The sequence below is a fragment of the Nymphalis io genome, chromosome 7 (genome assembly GCF_905147045.1).
Source record: "Nymphalis io chromosome 7, ilAglIoxx1.1, whole genome shotgun sequence".
Taxonomy (NCBI): domain Eukaryota; kingdom Metazoa; phylum Arthropoda; class Insecta; order Lepidoptera; family Nymphalidae; genus Nymphalis; species Nymphalis io.
In genome coordinates this window covers 3,691,325-3,708,220 of record NC_065894.1, presented here as the reverse complement: position 1 = coordinate 3,708,220, position 16,896 = coordinate 3,691,325, and positions in this window count along the sequence as shown.

Here is a 16,896-nt window from a genome sequence, read left to right as displayed (position 1 = left end):
AGTGCACCTGTGTTTGCACACAGAATTGTTGTTGTTGTTGTTGTTTTATTATAGTGCTAATATTTCCTGCGTAGTTGGCCAATCTCTCTTGAGATTGGCCGCCGTGGCCGAAATCAGTCTGAAGGACATTATTATTATTAATCTTACGAATATAAGTTTTTAAATACGAACTATATAAGTACATAAATTTTCATTACGTTGTTTTAGATAATTTAGATAGTTATAACTGTTAAAACGGTAAATATATTAAACAAAATATTTTAATTGTTGCTATGTGATAACAGTAAACAATAGATGTTTAGATTTTAGATGTTGTAGACCATTATATTAATTGAGTGTATAATATTTATTATAGCAAATACTTTTGAAATAAAATGTTAAAACTCCTTCCTAAAAGTAATTGGTATTTCTGCTATCAGTTGCCGAACACTAATTGAGTTATGTAATTGTTTTCAATCCCGACTCATGCGGCTCGCTACATTTTGTACGACAGGGAACAATTTATTGCATATTTCGGTTTGAAACTGTTGAATTAATTGAAAAGCTAGATATAACAGTCGAAATAATATGCATTTTTATGTATAATAAGTTTCTGGTGATGTGTGAAGGCTTATTTAAAAGCAACTATCAATTATACAATCTAATATGTAATTGCAACAAATGTATTAACAATAAAGTTCTGAATATATTCGAAGATGTATAACACTGTCAATTTAAATGGGCACTCTTTCATAAGTAGTTTATTTATTTATTTATTTATTCTTTATTGCACACAATTTACAAACAAATAATACCAAGTAGTACATTTAGTATGCAAAGGTGGCCTTATCACTTACAGTGATCTCTTCCAGGCAAATTCTCTAAAGATAAATATTTATGTTTTATTTTTGCCAGGATCATTAATCGGGCATGGTGTGCGAACAACTTATTCTTAAAATTTATTGAAAGCTTATGAACTTAATACAAATATATAATATACTAACATACATACATTTAAACTTATAAAAGAAATAAATAACCATATACATGTAATAATACAACACGCTATAGTTATATTGATAAATAATAATTATGCAAACGACTCTTAAAGATTCGGCTTGACGAATTTCTCGAGGCAGTGAATTCCATTGTTTGACTGCTTTCACCGTAAAGGAATGGCTGTATATTTTAGTACAACTCAGAGGGATCAGTAATTTATTGTCTTGCTTAGAGCGCTAATTGATGTATAAGATATAATTGGTGTATAAGAGCCAAGGAAGGTAAACCGGTCTTTTAGGTAGGTTGGAGTTTGAGGATGGTAGAGTATGGTATAAAGCAAAGAAAGAACGAAATATGCATAAATTTCGATACAACCGTATTGGCAGCCACTTTAGTGTTTTACGATGCTGGGTAATATAATCATATTTACGTAATCTAAATATGATGCGAATACACATGTTCTGTAAGCGCTCTAGTTTATTTAGCAGTTCCTCTGAAATATCTAAATAGACCGAGTCGGCATAGTCCAATAGGGGTAATAAGTAAAGAGTTGGCTAAGGCGAGTTTGGTTTTATACGGCAAAAACTTTTTCCAGTGCCTGAGAGAGCCAATGGAGGCAAAAAAAATTCGACTTACCTCTGTTACTTTAGGAAACCAAGAGAGCGACTTTTAGCCCCAAATTTTTAATCGTTGGGAGTAGTGGAAGCGCAGTGCCATTGAGAAGGATGGGAGGGATTTCGTGCCATTGCTGGGAGCTGCTGATAATAGCCACCTGCGATTTACTCGGATTTCTTAAAAGTCCATATGAAAGACACCATTCTGCAATTTTTTCGACTTCAGAATTTAATGTTTGGATAGCATTAGCGAGGTTGTTAATTGGTGTAGTTAGGTATAACTGTAGATCATCGGCATAAAGATGATAATAACAGGAAAGAAGGGATAAGACAGAATTAATAAAAAAAGAAAATAGCAACGATGACAGAACGGTAACTAGCGGTACCCCAGATTGAAGAAAACAAGAAGAAGATAATATATTGTCAAAACTTACGTACTGTTGCCTATCACATAGGTATGAACGATACCAGTCCACGGTACCAAGTGATAAATTAAGCGCACGCAACTTTGCTAAAAGTAAATCCTTATTAAACATGTTACTAAAGTCAAATGAGCTTATTGTCTAAAGCAGATCGAATGTCATCGCATGTTTTGACAAGCGCAGTAATTGTGCTATGTCAATTACGAAAACCTGACTGAAGTGGGCTAAGGAAATTGTTACAGTTTAGATATAAATTAAGTTGAGAATACACAACACGTTCAAGGACTTTGAATAAGAAAAGCAGGATGGAAATTGGACGAAAATGTAAGTTGGTGGAAGGATTGGAGGTTTTCGGGATAGTAATTATATAAGCAGTGCGCCAAGCGCTAGGAAAGATACCAGTAGAAAGGGAAAAATTTATTAAATGACATAGGACAGGCAGAATACAATCAAGGGATAAGAGAATCATTCTTCTGCTAATACCATCACTGCCAACTGCATCAGACTTTATAGCAGTAATGTGTTTTTTGACGTCTATAGGAGACATGATTAAATTCAAAGGATGGACAATTAAGAATAAGTAATCAGGCAAGACATTTTAAGGTGTTAATTTTAATTCGGATAACTTTCATATTTTTATTTAATTTTCTCTGAATGGATTATAATTGCTTTTTATATGATGTTCGTTTATTTTATTAAACCAAATAAGTTATTTTTTAAACACGATAACATTTTGAAAATTAATATTTTATTTTATGTCATAGGCAGGCGGACGAGCAAATGGGCCACTGGATGGTCACCCTCGCCCATAGACATTGGCGATCTTCTTCTTCTGGCTCACCCTTCAAATCGGAATGCAACAATACTAAGTATTACTGTTTAGCGGCAGAATATCTGATGAGTAGGTGGTATCCAGACGGCCCTGCACAAAGCTCTATCACCAGTAATACAGTTTATACTTCTTACTACAAAATAATTATGTGAAAGATTTTATTTATTAATAGGTAGGTTTGCTCTCCACGGTTTGCCGCATTAATTTTTTTTATACATGAAATTATAAAAATAATATTCTAAGCCTTACAATATTAATGGACGAGAAACAATGTTTTTATCTTAATCCGGAAAATGGCTTAGTGATTATAATTACCTACTTAATATAAATATATTAATAAAGAAATAGTAAACGGAATATAGCCCCTAGTATACAGATGCTATTTATTCTGGTCAGTAAAATACTTCTTACGCGAGGAATTATTAATTTTACGAGCTAACAGCTTATTAACTGTTTAATTATTTTACCGTGTAAACTCAGCCTTTGAAACTAAGCTTTGTGTTAAACACAAAGAAGTGATTTAATTATTAATAACAAATTATATTGCACACAAACAATATTCTTACATTCACGGTATTTCGTTATACGAGAAAGCCAGCAATTCAGAATTCAAACGAGCTACATAGCACTCCAAGTATTTTACTAAAGATGTTAAAAGACTGTTGTATTAAATTTGAAGCAGTTCATACAACTGTGACCTTTATATAAATACTTTATGGAAGCGAATCGCTTGAATTATTTATCATTCCGTATTTGCTGAACTGACCGTATTTGCTTGGGTTAAATATATATGTTGGAAAGCACTGTGAGTGAAATTAGGTGACTGATGCGTTGGTGATATTAATCCCATAATAAAAACTGCTGCTATTATATAATAACGTATTGTGCATATTTTAAAGTAAGTATTTCATTACTTTTGCCTTTAACACTATTTATTTTAATTTTGATGAACTCTTAAATAAAAAGTTGAAACATTTCATTAAACTTGACAAATTCATTTGATTTGAATAGATTTATTTATATTGTTATATAAGTTAATTTGTATTATAATTTTTTAAGTATAATTATGAAAGATTATTTCACACAAATACAAACCTTCTATAAATGCAAAGAGGACTTTTAAAAAACGGCATTAGAAGGCTAACCAATGTTTTACTATTACGATTGAATATTTCGTATTCCAGTGTTTTATTGGCTTATTATATAACAGGATTTGTAAAATCAAATATTTCAAATTGATGTTGGAATATTATTAATATTTGCACAGCAGTAGCTTTGATCAAAATTTTTAGCATATATATATATACGTATAGTAAAACTTTAAAAATTTAAATGTTCTCCGATATTTATATTTTACTCATTTTATACCAATCAAGTGATAATTTAATAATAATTTAATTGTTAACGTGTTTTCTATTTGTTATAAATATTTTGATTTTTAAAATTATTATTTTTTGTTAACTCGATATGTTGGTATATTTTGCAACACCTATAATTTAGGAGACACTTGATTTGTTTAACGTCATGTTTAAAGACTCAATTGTATTTATTAGTGTAGTTCTTGTTGGTGTTGATATAATAAATAAATAAATATAATTTAAAATTGTAAATATTTTCGTATTACATTTTGATTTTTTTTAAATAATGTTCTCCAGACCGATTTCCAGAGAGATTAGCCAACTGCGCAGGACCAATGGCTTTACGTGATTTTCGAGGCACGGGAGTGTACACACTTCCAACTAACAGACTCCAAGGAGTCTGTTAGTTAGAAGTCTGGAGAAAATTCTCAGTAGAATCAAGATTTCTGTTAGAATAGATCAATTAGATCAAATTTATGATAGAAAAACCCAATAGCTTTTTATTGGCACGACCTGGGAATTGAACTCAGGACCTCCGGGTCTGCAGCCTTACATCAACCACTAGACCAACGAGGCAGTCAATGAACAAAATATATACGAATTTAAATTTACATTAATTAATATTTGTTAAATATTACACTAATGACACTTTTTCTATTAAGTTACACAAACTATATAGTCCGATATTACAGTAACAGCCTGTTCATGTCCCACTGCTGGGCTAAGGCCTCCTCTCCCTTTTGAGGAGAAGGTTTGGAGCTTATTCCACCACGCTGCTCCAATGCGGGTTGGCAGAATACACATGTGGCAGAATTTCAATGAAATTAGACACATGCAGGTTTCCTCACGATGTTTTCCTTCACCGTCAAGCACGACATGAATTATAAACACAAATTAAGCACATGAAAATTCAGTGGTGCTTGCCCGGGCTTGAACCCACGATCATCGATTAAGATTCACGCGTTCTAACCACTAGGCCATCTCGATTGTACTCGCTTCGGCAGTACATATACTAAAATTATAGTCGGATACTAAAATTAAATATAACTTAAAAGAATTAAAACTAAATAATTATTAAAATTTAAGAGTTAAAACAATAATAAAGTTATTAAAATAATAAATTTTATTTCTTTTCCGAAAAAGCGGACGTAAAATAAAGTGCCTAAAAGGCCCAAAAATTTGTATTAGGTAGAAAGTGAACTTGAACCGAGCTGAAACTACTAATGAGGTACTTACGAAGATTTATAGAGATCGCGGCAAACCGCGCAAAAACTGTGGGCGAAGGCAACCACTGCGGGCTAATAGAGTGCTTAGTAATATGTAAAACACTCATTTTAATGGAGGCCTGAATGTTCAAATAACTGTAAGAATACTCACCGTCATCACATAACTATTAATCGCAGTAAACACTACCGTGTCTTCTATTGCTAAATCTTGACATTAATTTAGAAATCTTACATAAAAGATTAATTGTATGATTTAATACGACAACTGTGTAGAATAAAATAATTTCCTACATAATACTTTACTAAATTTTATCATGGTCCATTTTAATAATGTTATATAAATATTTACAAAGAATAAATTACGTGAATTCGAAAGAATGTTCACTCAGAAACAAAAAGATTTGAAAATAGTCAAGTACCCAAATGCTTCGGAAGTGCTACGCTAGCGCTACGCCATCGCTACGTCATTTGATTTATTGCCGACAAAGAACCTGGTAGTTACGTAACTTGTATGTTAGAGTCGATTGAATGCGCTACGAACAGCTACATTCGTAGCGTTCTACGTCTGCTACATTTATGTATTGCTTACATCATGTTACAATTATGTACTTTTTATACAGCATTTACATTCAATACAACAGAATTAATAACTCATATTGTATTGGTAGTTATTATTCGTAATGTTGAATATAAAAAAAACGAGGTTGTTTTCATTAAACAGAATTTTATTATTTATATGTTTAAAAGTAACATTAAAGAGCAATATTTGTTCTCATGGAGTATAAGATTATTTGATGATTGTGATCGAAGTGACCTCTTGTATTATAAGGGGTATGTATTTAGATACTTTTCTATTTGTATAATTTCTTGTTGACCTTTGTAATTAATTGTTATATGCTATTTTTTGCATGTTATTCTTATAAGAATATAATTTTTAAAATAATATATTGATCTTGATAAATCAATTTAAATAAGTTCTTTTGATCTTTATTTTTATTATGTCCTAAAATAAAAAAACAATTTACTTGTTAAAAATATTCCACAAAGATTCATGTCACAGATTCTATGATCTTGGAAATTGAACTTCAGTAATTTGTGAGTAACGAGGAGTGAAACTCGTTCGTATGCGTAATTTTATTTTATTTATTGATAAACGAATCACTAACGGCATATATTTTAAGATAAACAAAAAAAAAACAAATGATGGCATTAGTAGGTAGGTAGTTTGACACACCATTAAAGGAACTTACAACAATACAATTAATAATACGACATTTTTTGTTCTCTCGCAGTGGAAACCTTTACAAAGGTACCCAGGTCCTATGGGGGTGGAACCGGGTTATGTGGGATTCTTACCCTCTAAAACCACTGCGATGGCCTTCCTCAGCACGGATCGGAGAGGCTGCGGGATCGGGACGCATCCACGGCTCCAGGGTTACGCCCCATCTTTTGAACCCTGGGCGTCTAGGCTCTTATTAATAACACTTAACTCAACTTACATTAATGAAGGTATAAAAAATTATAGCAAATTAAACTTAAAAAACATCTTAACTGCTGCGAATTCAGTGCTTGCATTGAAAGTGCATATATACAGATGGCTTTGAAACTTATATCTCGTAGATAGAGCTTCTATCCGAAAGAAAAGTAATTATTATTTGAATAAACATAAGTAAAAAACACTAAATTACGTTTTCGTAAATTGTAAGAAAAAATGCGTTTCTATCATAGCTTTACCATTACACGTACAAAGGGTATAAAGTTTTATTTTAAGGATTTTAATAAAACAATTTATGACTTCATTTCCTCATTTTTATGTATAGCCTTATGTTCACTATATTTTTAAACTGTCTCATATTGGTTTAAGCAGCTGTTTGAGTTTACGATATAGCTAAGCTCAATATGCAATGCAATGGATAAAACAATTTTACTTTATTTTTAAACTAATTATTTAACGGCTTTACTAATAAAGGTTGTGTGTGTTCAGTTAGATAGTGATTACTATCTATTTCTCATTAATGTTTTGACATACAAAAACGGAAGGCATTTTTAACAAATCACACCCCATACAATATTTATAGAAAAATTAGTAATTCATTTATTAAAATCATTCAAATTAAGTGATTTTCCTGCTTCTTACTTCTGCGCAGTTGTCGAATAATCAAATGAAAAAGTTACATTCAAACAATAAACAATCAAAACACAAAGAGTAGCGAGGTTGTTTCGAATATTATTTTTTGATGCAAAATAATATAATACAGTATACAGTATTGCCTTTGTTAGTTGTATGTATCTATTAACAGTTATAGCGGACGACAGTTTTGACACAATACTGTTTTGATTAAATTGGATAAAGTTCACACCACTTGTATATAATAAAGATTTGTGTATATATATATATATTATATTATATTAAGCATAAATATCATTCAGGAAGCCACCAACCAAATAACTTTTAATTCAATAATAAATTGGTGGCTTCCTGAATGATATTTATGCTTGCATCCGTCAGAAGCTAAAAAAGATTTGTCACATGATTACAAAAAGAAATGGAACTGTCCGGAGTGCACACTGTCTCAGCCGCGCCATCTGCACAAAGATAGTACACCTGTGCGTGGTAACATATCCGATTTACAATGTAATGTTACAGGAATTTTTAAGTGTCAAGGAAAGTCTCGATTTATTTAACTCAAAATTCGAAGACTTTAACTCAAGAATCGTACAATGCGAAACTGAAGTTAAAGTACTATCAAGTAAATTGTCGGACGTTGGCACTCTGAAATCAGGCTTGGAATCCATTGAGGCTGAGAACAATAATCGAAATATATGGGATCCCTGAGAAGAAAAACGAAAATTTGCTCGCCATTATGCAAACAGTGGCCTAAACAGTGGACTCGAAGTTAAACTTAAGCACAGATATTGATTTTATTACCAGAGTGGCATCGAAAAACAACGAAAATAAGAAATCGAAGCCAATTATTGTACGATTTTTATGCGGGTGGAAAAAGGATGACTTTTTATCACAAGCCAGAAAACTTAAGCTTAAATGCAGTGATATAGGCTTTACCGGTAATAATAATCCAATTTATTTCAATGATCATCTAACTAGTGCTAACAAAACACTGTTACATACGGTTAAAAAAATGGCTAAAGATAAACGGTATGAGTATGTGTGGGTAAAAAAATGTTGCATAATGATTCGTCGTACAAATACTAGTCCGGTTTTGCATATTATTACTCCTAATGATTTAAAAAAGATTGTTTAAGTGCCATTTTTGTTTTTCATATTGTTATCAATCAATTTTTAATTTTTATCATAACTTTGAATCAATTAATATTTAATTTTTGTCTAATGAATCTTTTCTACTTTTTAGATGTAATGAGCGTACATTTGCATGATCCTTTATATTGTAGCATATTATTAAAGTGTTATTTAGGAGTGGGGTATTCGATAAACACTATATTAAGATCTTTAAACGTTATGGAATTGGGCTTTATCTTTTTTTTCCAAATGTATGTTTTTCGAGGTGTGTATGAAACTTGTTCGTTTAATTATTAATATCATCATTGACCATGAATACAAAACTTAATATTATTTACCAAAATGTACGTGGTAAGAACAAAAACAAATTTATTTTACAAAAAAAATGATTTAGATGGACAGTGACATAATATGTTTATCAGAGACTTGGCTACATGAGGGTATTTTTGATTTCGAAATTTTTGATTCGCGATATTCTGTATATAGAAGCGATAGAAATTATAACTCACGAGGAGACAAAATGGGCGGTGGTGTATTAATTGCTATCAATTCGAACTTAATTGTTTTTTCTTCTTCCCCTATACTAATTAATAACAATGTAGCTGAGGTAATTAAGGTTTCTGTGTTGTTAGGATCAGTTCCTCCTACTAAATTACATATCTATTGTTGTTATTTTCCTCATTGTAACATCCAATTTGAAACACTTTGCGAATTATATGAGATTGTTTCTCATGAACATATGTGTTGTCCTGGTGACAGGTTTTTAGTGCTGGGCGATTTTAACATTTCTGCGACGATTTGGACATGTAACGGGAATTATATGAATATTGTAAATTGGCAAAGTGATAATCATTTAATTAATTCCTTCTGTAATTTTCTAAATTTTACAGAATTTAAGCAACACAATTCAATTCCTAATTGTAATGGCAGGTTCCTTGACTTAATAGGCAACTCTGATTGTATAGTCAATCGATGTCTCTTTCCTTTGGTAGAAGAAGACGACCATCACCCTGCATTGCAGATTCAGGTCACCACAGAGACATCTCATCTCCCTTTACAATCATCGCAACGTACAATACGTTTGTTTCGACATGCTAACTACGATGCTATCAATGACGCTTTGGCTCAAGTGGATTTCTCATGCATTTGATACATTCTATAATGTCATCAATTCGATAATTTCTAATCATATCGGCGTCAAAGTTATTAAGTATGTCGAAAACTACCCATGTTAGTACTCGAGGGCCTTGATAAAAATCATTTCAGAAAAATTGAAATATCATCGAAAATGGAAGATATATAAAAGGTTAACTGACTATAACTTATTTAGTATACTGAGAGACCGCCAAAAATTAGAGAAAATCAGATGTTATGATTATTATATTTATAAAGCTGAGTTAAAAATACGCAGTAATAGTAAATATTTTTGGTCATTTGTAAAATCTAAGAAATCATCTTTTGGTTTACCTAATAATCTATTTTTAAAGAATCGTACTGCTTGTGGGGGGAGAGATGTATGCTCACTTTTTAATGATTATTTTCAATCCGTTTATGAAAAGCCAGCCGCCTCTCCAACACTTAAATGTTCTTCTGGTAGCAATAGTAATTTGGATATTGGACATATAGAACTGTCTGTAGCCACTGTTGAAAAGTATCTGCAAAGGTTGGATCTTAATAAAGGATATGGCCCTGATGAAATCCCACCTATATTTCTAAAACTTTGTTACAGATCACTTGCTTATCCAATTTTTATTCTGTTTAAAAAATCACTACGTAGCGGTGAAATTCCGGAAATTTGGAAGAGATCATTCGTTATTCCCATCTATAAATCTGGAGATAAACATAACGTTCTGAACTATAGGCCAATATCCAAATTGTGCACAATTGCAAAATTATTTGAGAAAATTATCTATGACAGCATCTTTCCCTTCGTGAGGGGTACATTGATTAATTAACAACATGGTTTTGTGAATAGAAGATCTACTGAGACAAATGTTTGTGAGTTGACACATCATGTTGCCATGGCTATGGATAGGGGCTATCAGGTTGACGTTGTGTATACTGACTACTCTAAGGCTTTTGAAAAAATATCTCATACAATCTTATTGCATAAACTAGAGCAAATTTGTATACATGGCGATCTGCTTCGTTGGTTGTCCTCATACCTTCGCAATAGAAGTCAAGCGGTGACGATCAAGGGCTTTTGTTCTTCTTTTGTTCCAGTTTCTTCTGGTGTACCTCAGGGCTCTCACCTCGGTCCGTTATTGCTTAATATTTTTGTAAATGATATTTATAAAAATTTTGATCATACATCTATACTGTTGTATGCCGATGATATGAAAATCTTTAAAGTTATTGCTAATCCTTCGGATTGTAGCCTTTTGCAAAATGATCTATATAAGTTGTGTAACTATTGTAACGAAAACTCACTGAACTTAAATATTAAGAAATGTTGCAATAACTTTTAATTATATACTGAATAATGACAACATTACCCGAGTAACTGAGGTGAGAGACTTGGGGATATACCTAGACAGCAAATTAACATTTAAATTCCATATAGATTATATAGTTGCCAAGGCATTTCGAATGCTTGGCTTTATACTCAGGGTTAGTAAGGATTTTAAAAATGACACAATCTTTGTCCTTTTATATAATTGCTTTGTCCGTTCATTGCTGGAATATGGTTCTGTAGTCTGGAATCCACAATATAAAACTTATATTGATACAATAGAAAAAATTCAACATAAATTTGTTAAATATCTTAATTCTAAATGTTTCCACCACCATATGATCCACCTAATATGATTTCCTTACTGGATCATCGTACAATGCGAGATCAAAGTTTTTTATTTAAAATAATTCATAACTTGAATGATAGTCCATATCTTTTAAGCAAAATTCACTTTAGATGTAAAAAAGTGAACACACGCAATAGTGCTTTATTCCACTTACCCTTCACTCGAACCAATTATGCTTAAAATGAATTTATATATCGCTCTTGTAAGAGCTACAATAGGAAGTTTATTGCCTTGGACATGTTTTCTTGTACGCTCAATACATTTAAAAAAAGAGTTTGTGTGCATTTGTTAACTTAGTCAATGTTTTTATTTTATCTATTTAATTTTTATTATATAATATTGTTTTGCTGTTGTTAACTGTTTGAATCTTAATAATTATTATTTGTAATTTACAAAACTGCTTGTTTACTGTCATAAATGAATTAGTTTTGAGTGGAAACTTGATTGGTGTGTGATCGAGTTAATTTGTTGTGTAGTATATGTGACGTGTACTGTTTGTTTTCCAGATATAATAAAAATAAAATAAAAATAAAATAATTTTTCTATAAATATTATATGGGATGTGATTTGTTAAAAATGGCTTCCGTTTTTGTGTGTCAAAACATTAATGAGAAATAGATAGTAATCACTATACAATATATTTGTTCTTTTTTTAAGAATACCAGCAATGCTCGTTTTTAAAGAATTACAATTCATCCTACAGATTGTGTTACGGGTGGAGACGATAATATGGACTATTATCGTCCCCACCCGTAACACAATCTGGGCTCAGGATCGGACCTTACATCGCTATGCGGCCCGTACCTTTATAGACGCTTTTACTGTATTTTCCATAATATTTTATTACTAATATGAAATGATGCTATATACAGATTAAACTATGCCTAGATAATTTTTAGTGTACAGCAATTTTTGAAAAAAAAAAAAATATAATATTTTATTTTATTAGCGGTTGTGTTCCGTAGTTTAGACGAATTAAATTTTGACTGTTCATTCCTGTTTTATATGGTGATATATTGCTTGAAGTTTATAGTTACTGCCTTTGCTAAGAGTTTGCGTGAAGTTATTATTAAACATTTCTCAATAAATATCTAACATAAAACAAGTAATGCAAGATTCACTTTTATAACCATTTAATAGTTTTATAATTAATAAATGAACATTAATGAAATTTAATAAAATATTCCATTTAGGCAGTTATTATGAAGTATTATATTAGTAAGAATGACATTCATTCTCTAACTAGGCAAAAATCGCGCCCTAAAGGGTGCAAAACAAGAAAATATTCTTATCTTATATGGATACTATTACTTATTACTATTTTACTTATTATATAATTAATTATTTATTATCTAATAAGTAGACATGATGATATGACGATGGAGGTCTTTCTGCAAGGCCGTCTGCACCACCAAGAAGGAATTGCCTTAAAAATCATATCAAATTTCACAATGTAGAAGAAGCAGAAGTAATAGCAGATGCAAAAGAGACTTACTCTCCCTAAATCTTACGAAATAAGTTGTTTAATTATTATAAAATGCGTATTTTGTTTTATTGCTTTATTTATATTTTTAATAATTTTGTTTATGATGATGATGATTCTAATTTTATTACCGTGTTCTATTATAAAAAATATTTGAATTTATAATTTTTTGTACTAATTTTTTAAAATGTATTTTGATTTTTGTAACGTTTTTATATGAATCTGGATCATAGCATTATTATTGCTATATTAATTAATTTGTAAACACTTTGTATATTTGTTGTAGGTGTGCTTTCATAAAATAAATAAATATTATATCCATATCACATATAACTTGATAGAATAAAATAGTTTCTTATTATATCGATCTTATGAATAGAGACTTCAACGTTATACTAAATGTGTATTTTTTATAAATTAGAAGATTAATATCGTTTCATATGCTGGGAGAACCCTCCTGGGTATGAAATTTAAACTTAGTGATATATTAGTCACATTCGCTTGTTTTCAACAAAAGTACTTTATCACCGATAGCAAGACGTATCAGACGCTATCTGAGTTTCAAACACTAACTTAAAATAAAACTTTATTCTAAATTACATTTATTATACATACATTATACATCTTTCTTTACTTATAATATATAGCATATATATAGCAGTAGATACCTTATGTCAGTACATTAAATAAATATATTAAAAAATGATTGTTAGCAACAAAATATTAACTGAATGTGAATATGCATTTTTAATTATTTTTCTGTCTGTATGTATACGCACGTCCGAAACTACGTAATTGATTTACTTGTGTGTTCACAGGTAGATTAAGCTCAGCTTAGAGCAACATTTAGCTTTTGTTTCATAAAAATCAGATGACATAATAAAAAAAAAAGTTCTCGAGAACCTTTCTCGAGTGGCGACTACGAAATGGAAGACGTAGCGTGGGCAGGCCCCCTACAAGGTGGACAGACGACTTAAAAAAAGTCCCGGGAAGCCGTTGGATGCGGGCAGCGCAGGACCAGCCAACATGAAAATCCTTGACTCCCTCAAGCCTTTGTTCAGCAGTGGACGTCTTTCGGCTGACATGATGATGATGATGATGGTCATTTGAAGATAAGATGATATTCGTCTTTCATACATATTATGACAAAGTCAGTTGGCGTGTATGTTATACTTTCATGGCTAAACCAGCAAATCAAATTGTATGAAATTTGGTATGAAGCTTGAATCCAACAAAGTTACTTTTATAAACCTAACGCTTAACACCACTAACATACGTTCGTAACCGTAAATAAAATCTAGTTTACAAATAAATTATTTAATCATAATCATTTCAAACATATGTCATACCAGCTAACTCGAATTGCTTTTAAGAAAACTTATTATCAATATTGAACAAAATTTAGATTCATCCTAAGTTAAAAAAGGAAACAGTCCAAAGAAATAGCGATCTCATATATATATCATAAATTCTTGCTTAATATTAATGTCATTATATTCCATTGTTTTATTTCCTTTAAAATGTACTTCAAAGTTACATATATTCGTACAAAGTTTTTAAAACAACGTATTTCTAAGAAAATAGAATAACTATACAATTTTATTGAAGCCATTTCTATTAAACTCCCTACATTAACAGACGACATATTTTATTCAAATACACATTACGTAAAACATTTTATATCAAAGAAGAAACAATTTGGTCAATGAAACGAGCACTATAGTCATTACAAAGGAACTTGGAAAACAAGATCTGAGAAACGTCATTATAGTTGAAAATAATACAAATGTACCCGAATAGAAAACAGACAAATTGAATGCATTGAAAGGGATGCTTTTAAGCAAGTTTATAGCGAAATAAATGCGTCGACCTTCGTGTAGTCTCGACGACATACCCGCTCTGAATGAGGACTTACATTTCTATTTTCTATAACTGAAAGTTTCTCTGCGATTTCCATTTGTACAATTAAATATTATATAACAACTGAGTGAAGATTTATCGTTAAAATAAAAAGTGCATGTTCTTTTTATTCGAGTTGTTTTTCCGAGAGACATTATTGAGGAATCCATTCTAAAACTTACGTGCTCTATTCTATTGTTGTTAGAAATAGCTTGGTGGAAATACCATCATTATCATTATTTCCAACAATTGCTTAATCAATTGCAATAAATTGCAATAAACGGTTATTTTCAATACTTGATGGTGGTCACCGCGACAGGGATTGGTCAATCATGGACTATTATATCTACTTCATAGTTAGTGAGTCAACATGAGAACGGCTATACGAGTACATAAAGTCATCAAATGGTGTACTAAAATTGTTATCGATGAAGCTATGATGATATTTAACGATAATATGCTTTAATTAGACTACATTATACAGACACAAGTTCAATCTTGAGTTTTCATGTTCAAATTTTTGTTTATATTATTTGAAGTAAAACATCACGAGTAACCTGCCTTGTGTGGTCTGAAGTTCTGTTACCTGGACTGGAGCTGCTAGTGGAATAAGTCCCAAACCTTATTCGTACGAGGAGAAGTTTCTCCAGCTGTGGGACATTTATACGCTTATTTTTCTAGAATCTTTGCTTATTATTCCGACACTTTTTTGTAACTTTTAATGCGTTAATTTGGAAGAAATTATTGATATTACTTTTAATTTCTACAATTTTCTTTTAACTTACTTCCGAAATTGTAATTTTTCCAGTCACAGCCGGCGTTTCCATTCAATACAAAATTAATAAGCACTTTTGTTAATTTTATCTTCAATTTGTTAGAATATTGAATGTGGGAATCAGTGCTCTGATATCATAATATTTGTTTCGAAGTTACGTCCGGAACGGATATTAGTTTCAGGCATTCAGAAATATTGGCACGATGCCACACTCTAATATTATATTGTGTGAATTCTATTTTCCATTAATTCGAAATAGTGATGATAAAATATTGGTCACTTTTTTATTTATTTTAGGAACGCAAAACAAATGGGCCACCTAATGATAAATTAATAAGCTAGATTATCTGCAAGAATTAAACACCTTGCGCTTTTGTGCGTGAAATTACCTTCACTTTTCAAACAGGAACAAATTCATACAAAATATTTTATACGTTTATAAATACGAATAAAATAAATTATTGGTAGACAGGTATCCCGCCAGGCTTATAAAAAACCTTAGCACCGATATTTTTTTATGTATATAAAGTAGAAAAGTAACATCTCCTTAATATCTTTCTGCTGAGTAAATTGTTCCTAAAAGAGGAAAGGTTTTAGTTTTTTTTTCGTTCACTACTTTGCAGTTATAAGCCTTTGAAGTTCTGACGTGTACAAGTTTGCTTTCTATATTTTTCGTCTTGGTAAGATGAATTTTAAAAAGCATATTATTAGTTCAATGAGGCTTCTGTGGATTTGAACCTACAACTTTTGTTTGAGATCCACAACTTTATTTACTGGACTTACTATCTGTTTATATGCTCCTTATATATTTCTTTACATAAAAGAAACACGATAGATTTTTAGTTACACTAATTAAGTCATAGTTGATCATAATTACTAATTGATTCTAAATACCGCTGTTGTTAAATTAGTCTTATTATATTCGAAATAATTTAAATATCATATTAAACTTCCAAATTACCAATTTATATACATATGTGAATAAAGTTAATTTTAAATAAATCCCTAATTACCAATTATTTGCGCAAATATAACGTTAGGTTACTAGAAAGTGTTATATCACACTCAAGATGTATTTATTGACTTAAGTTAGCTTTAAAAGTGAAATGCAAGTAAATGTATATTTATGTTTTACAGCTGGACTACTGGCTATTGCTTCGGGCCAACATTTGCTCGACGTCTCATAAGCAAACATTGGTGATAGTTCACTTTCCAAAAGTGGTTCATACGAAGCTTGCGCCAACATGTT